The following is a 19,621-nucleotide window of genomic DNA, read 5'->3' as shown; positions in this document are numbered from 1 at the left end:
GGTTTTGATAAAAGTTTTAAAAACAAACCGTGGTAATATACAATGTTATTTAAAAATAAGTCATACCTGCATAAAAAAAAAACAGATTTTTTATAAATAATATCCATCGGTTTGAATTGTTTCAATAAAATTTATACAAAAAAGGAAAATGTTTATGAAATTAAACTTTTTATATTGAACCAATTTAGTCTTAAAATCTTACAGTGACATTTTCTTGTATAATAAATAACATTGAAGTGGACTATATCAATAGTTGAAGAATTCCCACGTCGAATTGACGTTTATTTAATTATCTGTGCGTTAGTTGTATGGAGAAAAAAAAGAAAACCTAGTCAATGTAAGTAGATGATATTGTGTTTTCTCGTTGTGATGATATTTATTTTAATAATAATATTAAGCATATTTAAATATGACTTTAAGTTTTTAAATTTTAAGCTCATTCGTATTGATTATATTGATTAGCTGCGATTTATTTTCTTCATTTTTAAACCACTTGGCAACACTTTATGTACGTATATATCGTTAACTATAAGAAAGGCTGTAAAATTACAAATATTTAGAGCAATTAAAGAAATTTAAAAAAAAATGTATTATCTGTTATTGCCTATATTAAGTCGCTTACGACCTGTCGCATGGATTGGCCACATAAATAACTGCCAGATCCCCTTTGGCAACATACTTATTCGATAACTTTAAATATAATTAGTATACGAAACATGAAGAATATAATTCAGCCTTAATTAAAAACCGAAAAAAAAAGTGTTTAAAAATGTTTTTTTTTAATTACGTTTCATCATTAAATGATACTATATTATATCATTTTACGGATTAAGACTTAATACTCATAATTAAAAAAAATCTTTAAACAACTCATGATGTCATAATTATGTTTATCATCAAACATTTATTTGCTCTTCCATTATTCTAGTTCCAATTTTAGTTACTAATTAAAAACAGCTTTCATTTTTCATACTTGTAACAACGATACATTTGCGCGGGAAAATTTTTCGTTGGACAGATTATGTCATAATCATAATATTTATATTGTTTTACGCGTTTATTTGTAAGATGAATTATGTTTCTGATTGATATAGATTATATAACCTTAATTATAAGGATAAAAAAAACTTCAATAGAATTTGATTTGAGAAAAATAAAATTTGTAATGTCACATTTTGTCATTAGGGTTTGTTTTATTATGTACATAAATAAATCTTAATTAAAGATATGTACAAACTATAAGCATCACTCTCTAAACTACGATTGGTATTCGTTTATAAGGATCTAGTTTCCTGTGCTCTGCAGTTTTTCGTGAATTTTGACTTTGCATATTTCATACATTATTGCACATTGGTTGAGTCAGGACACAATTTATATACAGCCTATACATACAATACAGCCTTATAACAATGCCCTAGAAATGGATTATCTACCGCAGAAATAATTATTTAAACTCAACTTGGACTTTTAGAGATAAGCACGTTCAATAAAAAAAAACCCAGTAAACTATAATTATTATCAAGAATATAGTTTAAAAAATACAATATTAAGTGTATTAATAATACTGAATTACACCAATTTATAATATATTTATAAAATGGTAACAGTAACGAAACTAAAGATCATTGTGGCTAGAAGCAATGTTTCTCATTATTGAGTTCGAAAAAATGATTAAATAACAGTAAAAAGGTTTTGATTAATAGTTGAAACTTTTTAAATTTTTTTTTACTAAGCCCTCATACATCTGAGGGCTTAAATCTTGGACAAATTGTCATTCAATATAATATAAAAAAAAAACTTAAAGTTGAGTTCTTTACAAATTCTATTGAAGTAAACTTTATATTAAACTTCTTTTTATAGGAATTGAATACGAATTATGTAAATAAATATAACGTAATAAAAAAGTATACTTTAACAGTCAAACAATAAAGTAAAACAAAAAAAAATTGAAATCACTTAGAAATGACACGTGTATAAATAATTCAGTTGTAAAAATGATCAGTGGCTTTAGTATGTGCATTCGACGGATGCAGTAAGGATGTTTTATACGTAATGTTGTTGAGAATAAAGTATTTTGAACACAATTGTTTTTTATTAAAAAAAGGTGATCCTGATATCGTTTTGAAATTTCATTATATATAATATCATAACACATATAATATGTACATATGTTTGTAAATAATTATAATATCGTTCCAAAGAATAATATATTATTAATTTTGTTTTTTATTGTATTGTATATTGAGTAAAAATAATTAAAATTCGTAAACTAATTGTATTTGTATTGTACCGATTGATTTGACGATGTTGAAACGATATAAATTTATTTGAAAATCACGATTTATTATTTTGTAATACCTATTTGAGTTAAATTTTAAATAAAGTCATAATGTAATAACCATTATGTTACTGAGTTCTATTTTCTTTATATTTTTATTTATTGTACTATAATAGTGCCATCTATCGCCTTTAACAAGAACCATAATGTCAAGCACCACATAACATAGTTTTCTACTGCTACTCAATAAGAGATGGCGGTAAAAATAAAAAATATTCTAAATAATTTTCAAGTACATATATATATAAATTTATTTTAGCCGCAAATAATAGTAATCTTTTGAAATAGTATAATAATTTTAAAATTAAATATAAATTTTATATTCTTATATTTTGATTTATCTTTTTAATACGAGATGGCGCTTAAGCTTGGTATTTAACTTCTATTATTAAAAATTCAAAACGAAACGAAAGTAAATATTTTTATTGTTTTTTTTTTTATAGTAGTCTTATTTATTTAAACAATATATTATTGTTACATGAAATACTACTACATTGATAGTGAACATTCTGGTGAGATACAATTTAGAGTGATAGGAGGGCTGGCTAATTTAAATTAACAATTTCAATCTTACTTATTGCATATAAAATACCCTTTATGATGATAATGGCCAACTATGTATACATATACTATACTGATATGTTACTCATAGTTAACTACGCTGCACAGATCGTGTACAAGTGTGTGCGCAGAAATCAGACATAGATGCACTCTATTGCCTCATCGCCCGCCGAGAGCTCAGGCGATGGACCAATAACTTAACTAGCTCTCCGAGGTACGTTAGTGTAAACACTGTCGTCGTCCAAATACCGGGCTTGGTAGTGAGATTTTTTTTACTTAAGTAATAATATTTTATTGGTCCAACGGGTTTTAAACCCAAGACCTCGTAATCCAGTCCTATGAGCTTACCACTGGACAAACTAGGCATGAATACATAACATTTTACACTCGCTCACCAGTGCGATAAATAATAAGGGAGAGATGTCTACAAATTCCTACCGCCAAGTTAATGTGTAATACTAGTTGTAGCCCGTTACTTCGTATTTTAGGAGTTAGATGCTTGGTATAAAAAGTAGAATGTGTTCTTCCTTGGAGTTCAAGCTCACTTCATAACAAATTTCATCGAATTCGGTTCAGTAGTTTGGCTGTGGAAGCGTAACAGACTGACAGTTACAATTGCATTTATAATATTAGTTAATAATGGAGTTGTGGAGTTCCTTGTCGATTCTTCTTGGTTGAATTTTCATTCTAGAAGGTAGCTGTATGTATTATTATCATACTAAAACTCTTGTTATATTCCTTATTAATATTTTAATCTTAATGATAAAAATCGTTTGTCTTGCTAAACTACCAGTATTAACGCCCAGCCAAAACTATTTAATCTAGAAAGCTGATGAACAATTTCAAGACGAGAGATTATGCATCCTCGAGACATGCTTGTTACATCCTATCAAGTATGTCGTCAAGTTTATATTGCGGAATAAAAACCAGTAATAAGTCTGAAAAAAGTACCAAACTTTTATGGAAGTCCCTACTTAACCAATGAAGATATAAAAAGCCCCTAAAGATTCCTACAAGGGCAATTATAGGAGTAAATTAGTCATTAGGGCGAATACGCACCAACACTCGGAAACGCTCGAGGCTGCCACACCATAAATATATTTTATTATTAAATCTTCTTACTTTTATTACTATTGCAACATTCATTGCTACTTTTACTTGACTATGTTTAAAGCTTTTCGTGTTACAGCGCGCAATGGTCACCGTGCTCAGTGTATGTTTCTTGTTTCGGATTTTTTTGGTAAGGGTGAGGTTTCATTTCGCCTAAGGGCTAAAGGGTATTAGTGAATGGTTAAGGGGCCTCGTGAAGACACATTTCCGTATATCCGTTTGTTTGTGAGAACGTTATTTAGGAAGTTTTGGCTAATTTATAAATTTAACTTATTATCTTCACATATTTTTTTTATAATTCCATTTACTTATAAATATGTACGGAATTAATGTATGTTTTGGTATTTATACGTGTTATATGCTTGTCTTCCTCCGACGTCTCGTAGTTATGTTGGTTTTGAATCTCGAGGTCAATTTTAGACCAATCGAATCAGATTTCTTTCATAATTCTCAGAAATCAGCCGGATAATTAAAGCTGGCTGCGTTTTCGTGTTCAGAGAGTAGACGGATCAGCCGCTGTGCGTATGAATTCTCTAATCGTTTTGGATATCATACTTGATTATGAGAGTAAGGGTCCTTATCCTCATTTTTTAATTTTAGGAAGAAGAGAGACTTGTGTTCACGAACAATGTTTCACTGTACTATCCTAGGCAATTGGAATACCAATCAAGTCAGTGTTGACAATGAGCTCCGTATCAACGCCATCTTAATCCATTTTTGGCCCTGGGGCGAGTAAAAACTGACTCGAGATATATAGCGAAAATCAGACTCGCACTTGACCAGTTTTTATAATTACTCTCAGTATTTCCAGTAACTCAAAAAAAAACCTTTTACTTTCTCTAAATATTATTGTTGAGTTCAAACAATAATAGAAAAAAAACAGTTCAATAAAATATATTGGTCTTTTGGAGCCGCAGCCTCAGCCCGGCGTCCTTATGGAAAAGATGGTACTGCTCCTTGATCAAAATTGGTCAGGAAGATATAATTGATATTTATTAGTATAACTTAATTCTTAATTAATTAAACAACAATAATTAATCTCTGCTGGAAGATGCCTTTTTATCTCGCTGGAAAAACGTTTTACGAATTTCCCTGTAATGTTGGGTATGTGAGACTTTCCCAGGACGCCTAGTGCGCCCTAGTTCACTGGACTACCTACTAACAACCAGCACTACTCTTTCCGTCTCTTCGCTCTTCTCTTCTCTCGAGGGAGTCGGGAACGCTTCCGAATGCTACCGTGACGGTATACAGGAAGCCTCTCTTAAGATTATTCCACCACGCTGCTTTTGGTGAAAGTCATTCTTCATTACACAGACACGTAAGAGAAGGTGTTTGTACGTTGAAGTTACGATATTCGGACAAGATAAACCAATTTTATGATCAGATCAAGGGATCATCTCTTATTAAGTTGTTTTTTTTTTAATTACCAAAGCAAAAGTTTGAATTCAATGTAAGCTGTGTAAACTCTTATATATTAATTGCGTAAGGCGATCTTTGTTCCAGTGATTATGGGACGATGGCTGCATATTAAAAATCGGTTACAGTCTCATTTTGAAGAGCTCCAGCCGTAGACATGCAGAAAATTATAGATAATTCTTGATTGCAATTTACTAAATTGCTATGATTTAACAAAGAATTAATTTAAGACAGCGGAAAAGAGTCACTGGCCGATTAGATACTCTATACTACGGCTGTATAAGAAAAAAAAAATGAAAACGTAAACATTCTAACTGAACTAATGTATACTATTTGATAAAAAAAATTGTATTCAAAAGAGGTTTCATCATTTTGGCGCCAAATGCAAACGAGTGATATAGGTTTCGAAGTACCAAAAATAAATCTTTTGAATAAACACGAAGTTTGGGTGACCCACTGATTAATTTTAATAATGTCAACACTAAGAATTAAATATTATATGATATTAATATTAAATAATAAAAAAATATATCTTTAAGGAATTAGTAAGTAATCGACAAGATAAGTAAACGAACAAGTATGATTATTGTTTTCCTTTTCCTGTCACGTTTCTGCTATTATTATAAAAATCTGCCAATATATGTTGTAATAGAGATGACATTATGATATTAATCGACCATAAAGTTTAGTTCAGTAACTATACTATACAAATTCGGATATCTGCACCAACATAATGATGAAATAAATTAATCTTACTTTACCTACATGCCTTATGTATTTAATTTTCTGTACGCTTAGATCTTTTAAACTACGCAACGGTTTTAATGCGGTTTTCATCAAAAAAATATTTATAATACATGTATATTATAGGAGAGAAAAGCCGAGATGGAATAGGTCGGAGGACGGGTAAATGGGCCACCAGATGGTAAGTTGTCATGGTCATGGTGACCACTAATCTTTTGCCTATAGTTACACTGGCTCACTCATCCTTAAAAACTGGAACACACAATACTAAGTATTGCTGCTTGGCGGTAGAATATCCGCCGAGATGGCCCAGTGGTTAGAACGCGTGCATCTTAACCGATGATTTCGGGTTCAAACCCAGGCAGGCACCACTGAATTTTCATGTGCTTAATTTGTGTTTATAATTCATCTCGTGCTCGGCGGTGAAGGAAAACATCGTGGGGAAACCTGCATGTGTCTAATTTCAACGAAATTCTGCCACATGTGTATTCCGCCAACCCGCATTGGAGCAGCGTGGTGGAATATGCTCCAAACCTTCTCCTCAAAGGGAGAGGAGGCCTTTATCCCAGCAGTGGGACATTTACGGGCTGCTAATGCTAAAAAAAAAAATGGTAGAATATCTGAAGAGTGGGTGGTACCACAAGACGTGCATAAAGCCCTACCATTAATTTTGCTTTCCTAGCTAAAAACCATTATTATTTTAATATTTGTTCTTAAATCTATAAGGTATAGATAGAACCTTATTGTATCCTTGTGCAACTGGGACGAAACGCTAGTTCAATATATATGATTAGGTTCTGCCCGCGGCTTCGTCTGTGTGTGAGGGAGACAGCAGGCGTTATGTACACTGTGCTATTTTATGTAAAATTTCATGATCGTCGGTTGAGTATTTGAGACGTGTAATCTTAACAAACGAACATTTTCGTATTTATAATATCAATCAGGATTACGCTAGTTGATTCATCTTTAAAACCGGAATTCAGCAATACAAAGAATTGCTATTATGCGCTAGAATACACTACCCAGGAATATATTGAATTTCTTCTTCAATTAACCGTATGTAGTAACATGTAACTACTTATTCTAATAAATCGCATTAGTACAATGTCTTCGTAAATATATTATTATAAGTAATATTTCATAGAAGCGTATTAGAATAATATTATATAAATGTGTTTAGGCCTGCAGTTCCTATGCCTTGGAAAAGGTATTTTGGGTGAATGATTTTTCGAGGTCTTAATTCTCTTTAATAGTCTCTAGCTGGTCTGACTTAGTCAAATTTGTCTGCAGAGTTGTCGGATTGGAATTAAGAGTAAATCTGTGTTCGTACACAATTCTGAGTTTAATAATTCGTGCGTAGATAAACGATCCTCTTTTTTTTAAATAATAATTATTTTACAATCATAATTGTAATTGTTTTAATTTTTTCAATCTTAATCGTTAAGATCTTTTTGTAACTGGCTGTTTTTAATTGAAACGAAATCTATTTATAAATATAATAACAATTCAGATTATATACCAAATATAAAAAAAAATCAAATAAAACATTTTAATATTAAAAAAAAAAACGGCCACGAAGAATACTTGTTACAGACGAAGTTTTCTTGCAAATGACTCGATATAAACTTAATTATAAAAAAGGTAATTTAAATTTAAAAATAGAATATTAAATTAAATAATATATTAAATACGTTACAAATGAAATAAACCTTCAATACCGCATACCTCCAGTCTCACAATATCGAAAGTATCAACCCTTAATTTTGTTAGACACTCACTAGTACTGTAGTCACTCTTGCCGATCGATTACTTCTCAACAATTTCACTTTGCACCCTCGACACCCTTACGTACTTATTATAAGGGTCGGTTTACCGTAAAAGGGATGTCTTCATTAGAGAGGGACGGCTATATGGGGATGGTTGGTTATTTCGAGGGGTGGTCTTCGTATTGTGACGCCCCAAATTGTAAGGGTAGCTGCCAGTCATACGGGTGCTGTAGACACCGGCGCATGTTCCTTAGGTATACCTACCTGACACGACACTATCGAAATAAAACGGTTGTTCTTTTTTTTTTTTTAAATAACGCGGTGAACTGTTTGTGACATGGATTCTGATTAAACATTTATTTCGATTTTAGTGTTGTGGATTGATTTATTGAAAAAGTGGAGATTATGAGGGATGCCTGATTTCAGTTGAGAGGTAAGTTTTGTTATTATTTTTAATATTTAATTTGAACAACTCGAAAAAATGTCTTTGAATATTATCTATGGATTTTATTTTATAACAATTTTAAAATTTGTTTTGGTGAATAATATTATAAATTAAGGTATCATTAACAGTTAAAGTTAAAAAAATTTGTTATTTTGTAATGCATGTAATTTTAAATAACTAATATAAATCTAATTATACACTTTAAATATTTTCTACGTTTAATATTTTAATTATACGTTTGTATTGATCTTGAATTACATATTTGACATTCTGAATAAATTGACCGCCTTTAAATTTAAACATTTGTATATGTAATGTTCGCAATAAAAAAAGTACAATTTCGCTAAATTTATTAAATACAAATAGTGCTTTTGATCATAAATCGCTTTAAGCACTTCATTATGTTGTGCATTAAATAACAGCGTTAAACGCACCTTAAATAAAGACGGCTGTATCTTGTTTAATTGGTGACGAGCACAACTGTCTTCTTCCTTCAAATGTCAAATCAATAATGAAAAAAAGAGAGAAATAATTTTACTTAAACAGCCGATAAGCTTTGTTTAAAAGCCTTTAATATTTTATTCTGCCAACAAAATAACATATTTGGATTATATTATAATTTGTAATTTGTATTTACATTTTGATGTAAAGAGTTATGAAAGCGCTATTAAAATTATCTTAATATTAGATAGCCCGTTTATTGAGGATTATAAGGCTATATAATAACTTCCATATTATACAGTCATTTGTTTTAGATTTAAGGCGAATAAATGACTTTAAAAATGTACCGATGTAAGCTTTAGTAAAATAAATTGATTGACATTTAAATAACACTAAATAACGTACAAAACATTACTAAGTTTCGTTACCAAAGTTAAATCAGTGGTAGCACCGTCGCATTATCTAACAATATAAGCGTGTTTAACTTGCAATAAATAAATATCAACATTATGTTTAAAAAAACGAATACAATAAAACTGAAGAGTTTGTTTGTTGAAACGCGGTAATCTCTGAAAGGATCGGTCAGTGTTGAAAAATTGATTTTGCATTTTATAGCCCAATTATTGAGGAAAGCTAAAGGCTATAAAATCTGCCTACGGCGGTGTGACGTTTTATGCGGTAGAAGTGGAGTAACAGTTTTAAGATAAAGTTAGGTACTTATGTAATACTCTTTGAATGTTTATATAGTTTTACATAAACTTTAAGACAATTTATATATTGTAACATGGCAATTGTTATTAATATATCTTTATTTTTCTTCTCGGCTGTGCTGACACATTTAAGGGATATATACATAAATGTATTATATATTTAAATATCTTGTTAAGGTTATATGTATAATTATTTAATGTACTTTTAATAAAGTACCTAATCTCTCATTTAAAACCAATGATATAGTTTTATTACACGCTGTTAACATTATTCGTTGGATGTAAATGAACAGTAAAGTTTTTGTATGATAAATTGAAAAAAGATTTTCGATGAATCGGTATGACCTAGTTGTTAGGATCTTCATGAAAGATTTCAGGTTCAAATCGGCCAAGGAATTTCCAATTCATCTTGAGCTCCGTTGAAAGAAGGATCCCGTATTCATATGTAACTCTGCCAACATTGTTATATTAGCTAAAGTTTAGTTTCTCGATGTAAGGAATGTTACTGTCACTTCGACGACATACTTGATCTTTAATCCATTTTCTCTTTGTAATTTTAACATTATATGTGTAATGATTTATATGTCTAGATGGAATGTCAAAGCAAAGTAAAAAAAAAAAATACTGGGTAAAACAGTAAGTCAATAAAATAGTGTGACGTTTGGCGAGTGTTAAGGGTAGCTGTCACGCACACCAAGATAATAAAATTAGCTCGTTTGTTTTAGTTCTATTGTAGTACATTTTATCGAGACAAAATCTAAGCGTGATATTAGTACATGTAAGAAATGTAGTTGTACATAAATAAAATTGCCTTCAACGGTAGGCTGAATAGCGTAATCCCTTAGGCCTCAATTATTCATCAAACACTGTCACATGTAAAATTTATAGTTTTCGTGTAATTAACTAATTTGAATACACTTATATTAATTAATATCGCTTTACTTAATAGCCGAAGATTAGTTTACGTTTGGGGATGTTCGTACCTATAATATTTTTTTTTTAATAAAATTATTGTTAACGATTTTACGTCGATGGAGATGTTTTAATCCATTTATTAAAAACCTGTAAATGAAAACCTCTCGAGGACCCTATATATGTATGTATCACAACGATGATGGTGATTTACACGTATGACGGTTTTCATAATGTGCATGAGGGCAATTCTACTCACATATAAGGGTTCTGCAGTGCGATTCTGTAATTTATTCAATTCGTATCTACGAAGTGACTGCTTACAGAATAGAAAGGTCGGTTGTCAATATTTCACGATGAGATCATTCGTGTAATATTAAACCGACTTACAATGATACGCCGTTTTGATACGTGCATTATATAATTTTATCTAATTCTGACATTTCAAGCTCGTTTTCAGCGGTGACTTTCGAGTTTTTAGTTACGGAATAGAGTAACTGATTCTATTTCGACTATCACTCACAAAAATAAACCTCATCTTAATCGTAGCTGAGGACTAATTGTAATTATTTATATCGGTTACAATACGATCCTGATTATATTACGATCCAACTTCGAACGAATCGCAACTGGATTGTTGCGTTAGTATAATTCATAAACGGCTGAACAGCAAAGATTACGTTTCGATACAGTTGCGATAACGTAACAATTTGTCAGTAGAATTAGCGCCCCACGTAAGGAACCACCTTACAGTGTTTTTCTCAATCGTTGAACACGAAATATATGTTAAATGTTGGTGCTTGATCGAGTTTAAACTACGATTACTATGTTCTAGCCGGGCCTTCAGTGTTCAGTAACTCGGATACACGTACCGAAATAAAAGTGCTTAGAATCATTAAATCTTAAATAATATAATCTATCTTTTAAGGAAATGTTAACGAGAATTTTAAATTAACGCTTGTCACGTTAATAGCAGTGCTACATCATAATACTATATGAACTTATGGCTTCACCCGTGCAGAATTTATAGAACTTTACCTATAACACACAAACCGCTGCCATTTTAATACCTCGAGGGTTCAATTAAAAAAGCAACCTTTGTCCTTACTCGGACTCAAACTTCTTCACACCGAATTTCATCTAATTCGGCTCAGCGGCTTAAGCGTGAAGTAACAGAGATACTTTCGTTATATCCGAAACGCGATCTATCTTCTGTTATAAGTTTTATGTTTATTGGTTTAGCATTTTTCTCAGTTAAGCATTACAAAATTAACATATCCTCGTTTATTAAAATAGATAGATTTTATTTTAATAAATTACTTATATATGTATTTAACTTATGTATATTATGTGTTATGTAGTTAACATATAAATGTAATAATTCGTAAACGATGGCTCGTAAAATAACGATTCGTTAAATATTACATTTAACGAATATAGCACGTTATTACAAACCGTTTCGTGATTTCGAGATTCGTAGAAACATGAAACGTCTAAGGCTCCACAGCTGGCAGATTATTGGCAATATCACTGTCATACACTCGAGAAATGCCAGCGCGATTGCGATATTTGCAATTGGCCATCTTGGTCGGAAAACGGATAGGTTTACATTATTATTATTAGGTATGATTTTATTTGAAAAAATGTAGGCGATTAGCAAATGGACGGTTTGATGGTAAGTAACGTAAGTAAATAAGTAATATTAACGTATCTTTACATTGTCTATGCGTCACCAATCTTGGGAACTTAAATGTTACGTCGCTTGTGGGTGTTGCCATACTTCCCAACTCACCATTGAAATCATAACTCAACAATGCTAAGTATTTCCGTTTGGCTTTAGGACATGTGCTTACCTACCCAGACGTGCTTGCACAACTCGACAAAGGCCGAATACACAACATTTGACATTGAATTGACATGATATCATTGGTCGAGAGCTTGAACAATCTTTGACATTCATTATGGGTTTGCGACAATCGGCATTTTGAACTGTAGAAGCTGCTAGAACAATTTGAAGTCAAATTCAAGTTGTTATAAGTAGTTAAGTGGTATAGTGTTGTATTATAAATAAAGATATATTAATTAAGAACTGTTAATATTGTATAATATAGCTGAGATATTAAATAATTGCAAGGAATACGTAAATCTTTATTCTTTCTTCAATCGATCTAAATATTCTTTATTCGAGTAGGCTCAAAAGTACTTTTGAATCGTTATGTTGTTGAGTGTTTAAAATGTGTGAATTAAATTTAAAGCTAACACCAAGGTTCGGAAAGTAGATTCTACTGTAAACATCCGGCAAGAAACTCAGTAGATAATTTTTTCCCCCATTCAAATTACAGAGTATGTCAGTAAAGAACAATTTAATTGTTATATATCCTGCCTAGAAGTCAATAAATACTAACCACGCTTTTTTTATCTTTAATATAACATTGTATTGAAGGTTTTTTTGATATGAGTTTTTAATTTTTTAATAGGTAATATTGCTGTGGAATCTTATTATAGAAACTAATACTGTGCGCCAGGATGGATGTACGTATTAACCTTGTGAAGTCGAAAACTTGACGTCATTAGTTTACCTTTTTTTTTATAGGCTAAATACTTACATTTTAGACTGTAATTGCATACGTTCGTATAAAATTGGCCACTAATAAAAATTAACATTAATTATACAATGTAATATTAATATCAGAGCAATAAAGATTAATATAAAGGATAACAGATAATGAAAAGTCTCACTCCATTGTTATTACACGGCTAATAACTAAATGAATTTTTAACAGTTCCCCGCGAAATCGTAAAACATTACAAAGTCTAATTCAACCCTTTACGATGCTAAGATGTGCTCCGGTCGTCCATTACACCGTGGTCACTTTTATAACGAAAAAAAAGGTCATTTATAATAAAATAATAATCTTTTGACATTCATCGCAATATAGATTTTAATGTCATAAATAATATATATCGCCTTAATATATCGTGCATAAAAAAATAAAAATTGTTTATGCGCAGCTGGTAAATTCACTTATTCACCTAACTTTATTTTTACCATTTATATACGAAATCAAGTATAATGTAATGATATAAACGTCATTTATGTGTGCGTCTGTGTGACTCAACACGTAACAATAACTGGACTGTCACAATTTATTATTAAACGTCATGCAAATATAACATCGAATACAGTTCTATTGGTTTTAAATAATTACTACGTTCTATTTGAATAAGTTTTAATCGCCATCAATAAGTACAACTTTTGTTATTTTTGTGAAATATTGAATATTGATAATCGACTATTAATTATATTAATTATTACATTGAAAGGATACAAGTATCTAAATAGCGTGACACCGTGAGTTGACATTCGACGTTTTACGACTGAGATACGAAGTGTTTCATAATTTTATGTGTACGTATTCTTACAATGTTAAGATTTGAACTCACAGCCTGCTGTTAAGTTTCACGTATCCTATTAACTATTCATCGACCCCCTTTACACACGACTGTCCAAAAGGAGTGTAATGTTTTCACCGTTCATGTACATGTGTATATGACCTTCTTTATAGATCCAAAATTTTAAATGTCTTAATAGATTTAGGTGTATGGATATCGCTAGAGGATTCTAACGACATCATCCCTAATGACAGTTGCCATAATCAATCAATCAGAATGACATGGCATATTCTTAATTTATCTGGTATAAGTTTATTAGTGAAATTATTTTTTGTTAAATAATTATTAAAAAATTCCAAATATCACCCGCACCACCTAGATGTCCGAAAATCCACAACAGCGCGATTTTTAAGACATTTTCTGCCTCGCACAACCACTCTGTGGAACCAGCTTTCGCCGGCGATTTTTCCGAACCGATACGACTTGGGAACCTTCAAGAAAAGAGCGTACTCTTTCCTGAAAGGCCGGCAACGCACCTGCAAGCCCCCCGGTGTTGCAGATGTCCATGGGCGGTGGTAGTCACTTTCCATCAGGTGAGCCTCCTGCTCGTTTGCCACCTTATGACATAAAAAAAAAAAAAAAAAAAAATTAAAAACAAGTTTAACGGTGTGATACGAGGACGTGACAGTTCGATTAGCATCCGAGGGTTAGAGCGTCGTAAAGTTACGGGTTAGATGCTATCGACAAGTGGCCATCTGTCATGACGCAATCTTGTTAAGTTAGGGCCTTTATGTATATTAATTAGTTCGCCTTTATATCTTTTCATACATTTAAAAGAACTATTCTATTTTAATATATAATGAAAACCCGTATTGACGACTTATTATTGTAAAGTAATAAAAATATGCTTTCCATTGTTGTATGAGTGGCATTGGCATAGTAAGACATTTTAACAGTACCTTGCATTGAGATAGCGCCACAACTTCGGGAACAGGGATGTTATGTCCCTTGTGCCTGTAAATATCTCACCCTTCGAACGCCAACATAGTTATACTAAATATTACTGCTTCGTGGTAGAATATTTGAAGAAAAGGTGGTACCGATCTCTACGCAGGGCTTGAACAAAACCTTTTCACCTATAATTTTAATCCTTCCCCCGTCGGAGTTCGCTTCAATCAGCTGCTCAGCCCTAAACAAATATTTGTTACGAACAGAAACTTGTTATCATTAATTTAACAGCCTTCTATTAATACTGCCTTTTATATGTGTCCCCTTCTAATTGCCGCTCTTATTAAAAATATAGTTTTGAGCAAGTTTCAATACGTACTGTCCAACTGACGGTTCGCTCACGACGTTTTCCGAACAGCAAAGATGACGTCACGGCGTTTTTCGACAAAGGCAGCCACGAGATATGCAATATACAAGATTTATACTACTTTAATTTTCCACGAAATTTTACACTTACCTTGTGAGTATAAATAAATACACAAAATACTATTTATTGTAACCATATATCCTTAAAGTATAAAAAAGAATAAACTGTAAAAAAAATATCTCTATTATCGGTAGAATTAAACGAATATCAAAAATCGAACTTCAGTTTAATCTCACATCAAATATTTTGACACAACATTATACAAGCAACAAACGCTCATAATTAAAAATTATAAAAAAATCGATTTGAAAAATTAATCGCGCGATAAAAATCGTTTATAAAAAGTATCGATTACATACTTTACACTCGAACGAATATTTGGGTATCGATTTAGAATTACCACGATATCGTATTACTGATACCGAAATAAACATCCCTTATTTATAATCTGTGGCTCGAACCACTTGGTAATGATTTTATTCAAACCTGGGTAAAACATATTTAATTAAGGAATAAGATACCAATCAGAGGGAGAGAGACAGAGATAAAAAAAATAAGAAGTTGGAAAGCTTAATCATAATGTCTGTCTATTAAAACATTTTAGAAGGATTAGTTTCAACTGGGCATCTCCATATGTTAGTACAGACAATAATGACGATGTTCTGACTGAATCTGGTCACGGCGGACATTTTAAATAAAGCCTAGCTTTATGTAAAGGAGATATTACAATGCACAATATTTGTCAGGAAGGAGTGTTCATACACGAGACCAAGGGCTTCATGTGCTTTTCGAGGTTAGGGAGTGTATATATTCTTAAATAGCTCTGCCCGCGACTTCGTGCGCTCCGTTAGTCGGAACAAACAGACAGACAGACAGACAGAAATTGAAAAAACCTGGAATCGTAGCCTGTTAATATTGGCTCACTCCCGATTTAAAGCAGAAGACAAAATTAGTAAGAAATGCTGTTTTGCCGTAGAATTAATGTGTAAAGTTTATACAACCTTAAGTAGGTACCATCTACTTAAGGTTGTATAAATCAGTATTTCACAAGTATATTTGGTGGTGCGAACAGTGTAAGAACTAATTTATATGTCTGCCTGTGGTAACTGCCCAGACCACACATTTGGCAATTTATTCCCGTGCTAAAAAGCCAGCCACATACTCGCTACTTGCACGCTTATATTAAACAAATATTTGACATAAGCGGGAGTCATACTTGCGACCATTACACGATCATTTGTACCGTGCGACAACAGCCAGTAAATATTACATTTCGGATGTAAGGCCTTTTCATTAAGATGAGTCATTTTGTTGTGAATTGTCAGAATTGTGTGAGAATTTCGTGTAAAGTTTTTTATCTAATCAAGAAGTGAGTTATAAATAAAAAAATCGATAATAGTGTAATATAATTAATTATTAATATATCGAATAGATTTTCGAAATAATCTTACTCGAAAACATTTTACAATCCCGAATTTCCATTAAACATTTTTCATCCACGATAAATTTTACATCGACAATTTAATCGAAACGTCCGTTCAAATACACATGTTTAAAATACCAAAAGTGGCAATCGAACGTTTTCCCAATGAAAAGCGTGTTTCAACGAATATTATTGCGATGGTATCAAAATTCGGATCTACCGCCCTTGTTTAAATTACAACTATTACATTAATTTGTGTGAAACCTTTTCCTGTTTTAACGTATTGAATCGAAATTTCGACTCGAATGTTCGGTCAGCGGTTTGTTTCAGTTTCTTTCAGTTTTCAACTTTAGGATTTGTGTTTTCTTGTGTATTGACATTGAATACGTCTTAAAATTTCTTCTAAGATTTACGGTTTTAGTGTTGATTTTGTTTTACATAGAGACGGTTTTCTTATTTTATTTTTTTTGTTTTCGTAAGGCTGAGTAGCGGATTACCTTCGTCTATAGATTCTGAGTATAAGAAATATAAATAGCTCCTTACTTACTTATCGCTAAAACATAGTATTTCAGATGTTATATTCCTTGTGCTGGTTCAATTATTCTTCTTCTTCAACCTTGATTTCAGTAATGCAACATTACTTTAACGGTTCTTTAACGATAGAATTATAAATCAGTGGATGGTAACCTAAACTAAAGTAGATGGTAAAGCTGAACGATTAAAGAACGTATCTGTGTTTGGGCAACATTTGTAAACTATCATAATTCTTGGGTAGTTCATATCTTTCATCCAGCCGTCGTTATTTATTAACTATACTTCTATACTAATTTTATAAAAGTGAAAGTAACTCTGTCTGTCTGTCGCTCTTTCACTGCCAAACCAATGAACCGAAATTGACAAAATTTGCTATGAAGCTAACTTGAACTCCAAGGAAGGACATAGTCATAACCACTAACGCGAGCGAAGCCGTACGCGACAACTAGTTCTACAAAAAGCACAAATCTATATTTAATAATAATAATTCTAAATAAAGAATTTATAATAAAAATGTAATCTAAACTACTCATTGACCAAAGAGGGGTAGCCATTTTAACTCGAGACGTTTAACTGATCTATAATTCAGTATCTTAAGTGCGTTATTGTTCTTAGCTTATTAGGGATGTCCCACGGGCACAGATTATATAAAGAGGATCCCGCATCCCTCCCCGTGAATAAATAACAAGTTAACTGATAAAAATATTATTCTTTTTAATGGATTTGCGTTTGTTTAAGATTTTTATAAGATTAATGTCATGGCTCAACGATTGATGTTAGCGACTTGATTTCAACTGTATATGTATCATAGTTTTTAAATTCTTGTTGTATTTTATTTATTAGTAACCTCTGAATCGAAAGAGTATCTGAGTGAAGTCTAGAAGTGGAGTATTTAAGAGCTTTATTTTCTTTTTTTTTTTGTCATATAATGACAGCTAGTACTTTCTTGTTATGGATGAATTTGAGTCAAGCACATGACTGAGTTTCGAATGTGACAATTGTGTAATTCTAAAACATCTATACAGATAATAAAATTGGAGTGTCTGATTGTAATATTAAAATAACCGCTTTTTACTAAACGCATATGTATGTATACACGGTACATATACCAGAATAACATTTTTTACAATTTTTGTATGTATGCCTGTCTGTCTGTTTGTTCCGGATAATCTCTGAAACGGCTGGACCAATTTAAGCTGATGTAATAAGGAGTAACTTAGGGTGCAAGAATCACTTTGTTGTTAAATTCAAACACATACGAAGTCACGGGTACAGCTAATTTATAAAATAATGCATACATGTATATACAAATTGATGAGAAAAGTAATCTACATTGTATCCAGTGAGATTTATCAATACGTTTACTCTAACGCATAATCAAGTATATAAACCATATGCGACACACATACGCACACACACGCACATATTACATGCACAAATCAAGTGAGAGAATACAATTTTAATGCAGTACATATATTTAAATAAATAAAAACTCAAATTAAAAAAATAATATTTTGATTGTTATAAATATTAATATTTTGGCTAGGGAAGAGGGAGATTATCGAGAAGACACTTAAAAGAAAATCTCCGCCCAAAGCTTCAAAATGTAAATATTTATAAAGAATATCTTTTATATTATTTAAATTGGCATTACCATATTTATTTCCCTGGTAAATGATACTTAAACGGGTAGGTCGAAGTTACAGAAGAGGGGCGTTTCCCCTTAAATCAAAATTTCCTAAATCCCTTCTGAGTGCGTCTTTTCATTACGTATTCACCAACTTTATTTTAAGCTTCGATGTATTATAATTTAAGCTGTAAGACAGATGGACCAGACAATCTTTTATGTATACATTTTTTCTAAACTCATGTCTGGTATGCGTTATGTGTCGCCTGGGAGTTAATCGGTTCTCACACAAAACACATACATTTTTACCATGTAGGTACATAGCTACTAAGTTTCTAGATGAATATTCTAGATAAACATTCCGAACCGGTGGCTTGACATTAAATAAAATAATTAACGACTTATCATTTTGCTTGTAAGAGTCTTGAATATGGCACTTACAGTATGATTTGATGAACGGACGTAGCTTAAAATAAAAATGTTTCAAAATTGAATTCTTCTGGATGCCTTTGCTTGTGTTACTGATGCCGACGGTTCCAGAATTACTAACACTGACATGATCTTGTGGATTTTTATCTCTGTCGCCATTGGTATAAAATTATTGGTACACTAGCTGTTACCCGCCCGCTTCGCTCGACGTTTTAAAATGTATTTATAATAATAATTAATATTATAAATAACTAATTTATTATAAATGGAAGCCAACTTTTTTATTTTGAATATATTAATTGCACATATAAGATCATAGAACAAAGTGTCATAAAAAGAATATTTATGAAGAAATTCGACAAAAAAAATTGAGTGTACAGATAGACCATAGATTTAT

General features: G+C 31.5%; 1 protein-coding gene across 1 annotated transcript in view; it reads left to right on the top strand.

Annotated features, from left to right (window-relative positions):
• Positions 1 to 8,175: 8,175 nt before the first annotated feature.
• Positions 8,176 to 19,621, top strand: part of LOC125073094 (homeobox protein HMX3-B-like) — a 29,258-nt gene continuing 17,812 nt past the window's right edge. Inside the window, exon 1 of the mRNA XM_047683789.1 lies at positions 8,176 to 8,368. The gene's annotated coding sequence lies outside the window, so the exon portion shown is untranslated. The remainder of the gene's footprint in view (positions 8,369 to 19,621) is intronic.

The sequence above is a fragment of the Vanessa atalanta genome, chromosome 23 (assembly GCF_905147765.1).
Source record: "Vanessa atalanta chromosome 23, ilVanAtal1.2, whole genome shotgun sequence".
NCBI classification, from domain to species: Eukaryota; Metazoa; Arthropoda; class Insecta; order Lepidoptera; family Nymphalidae; genus Vanessa; species Vanessa atalanta.
This window is presented reverse-complemented; position numbering and strand designations above follow the sequence as displayed.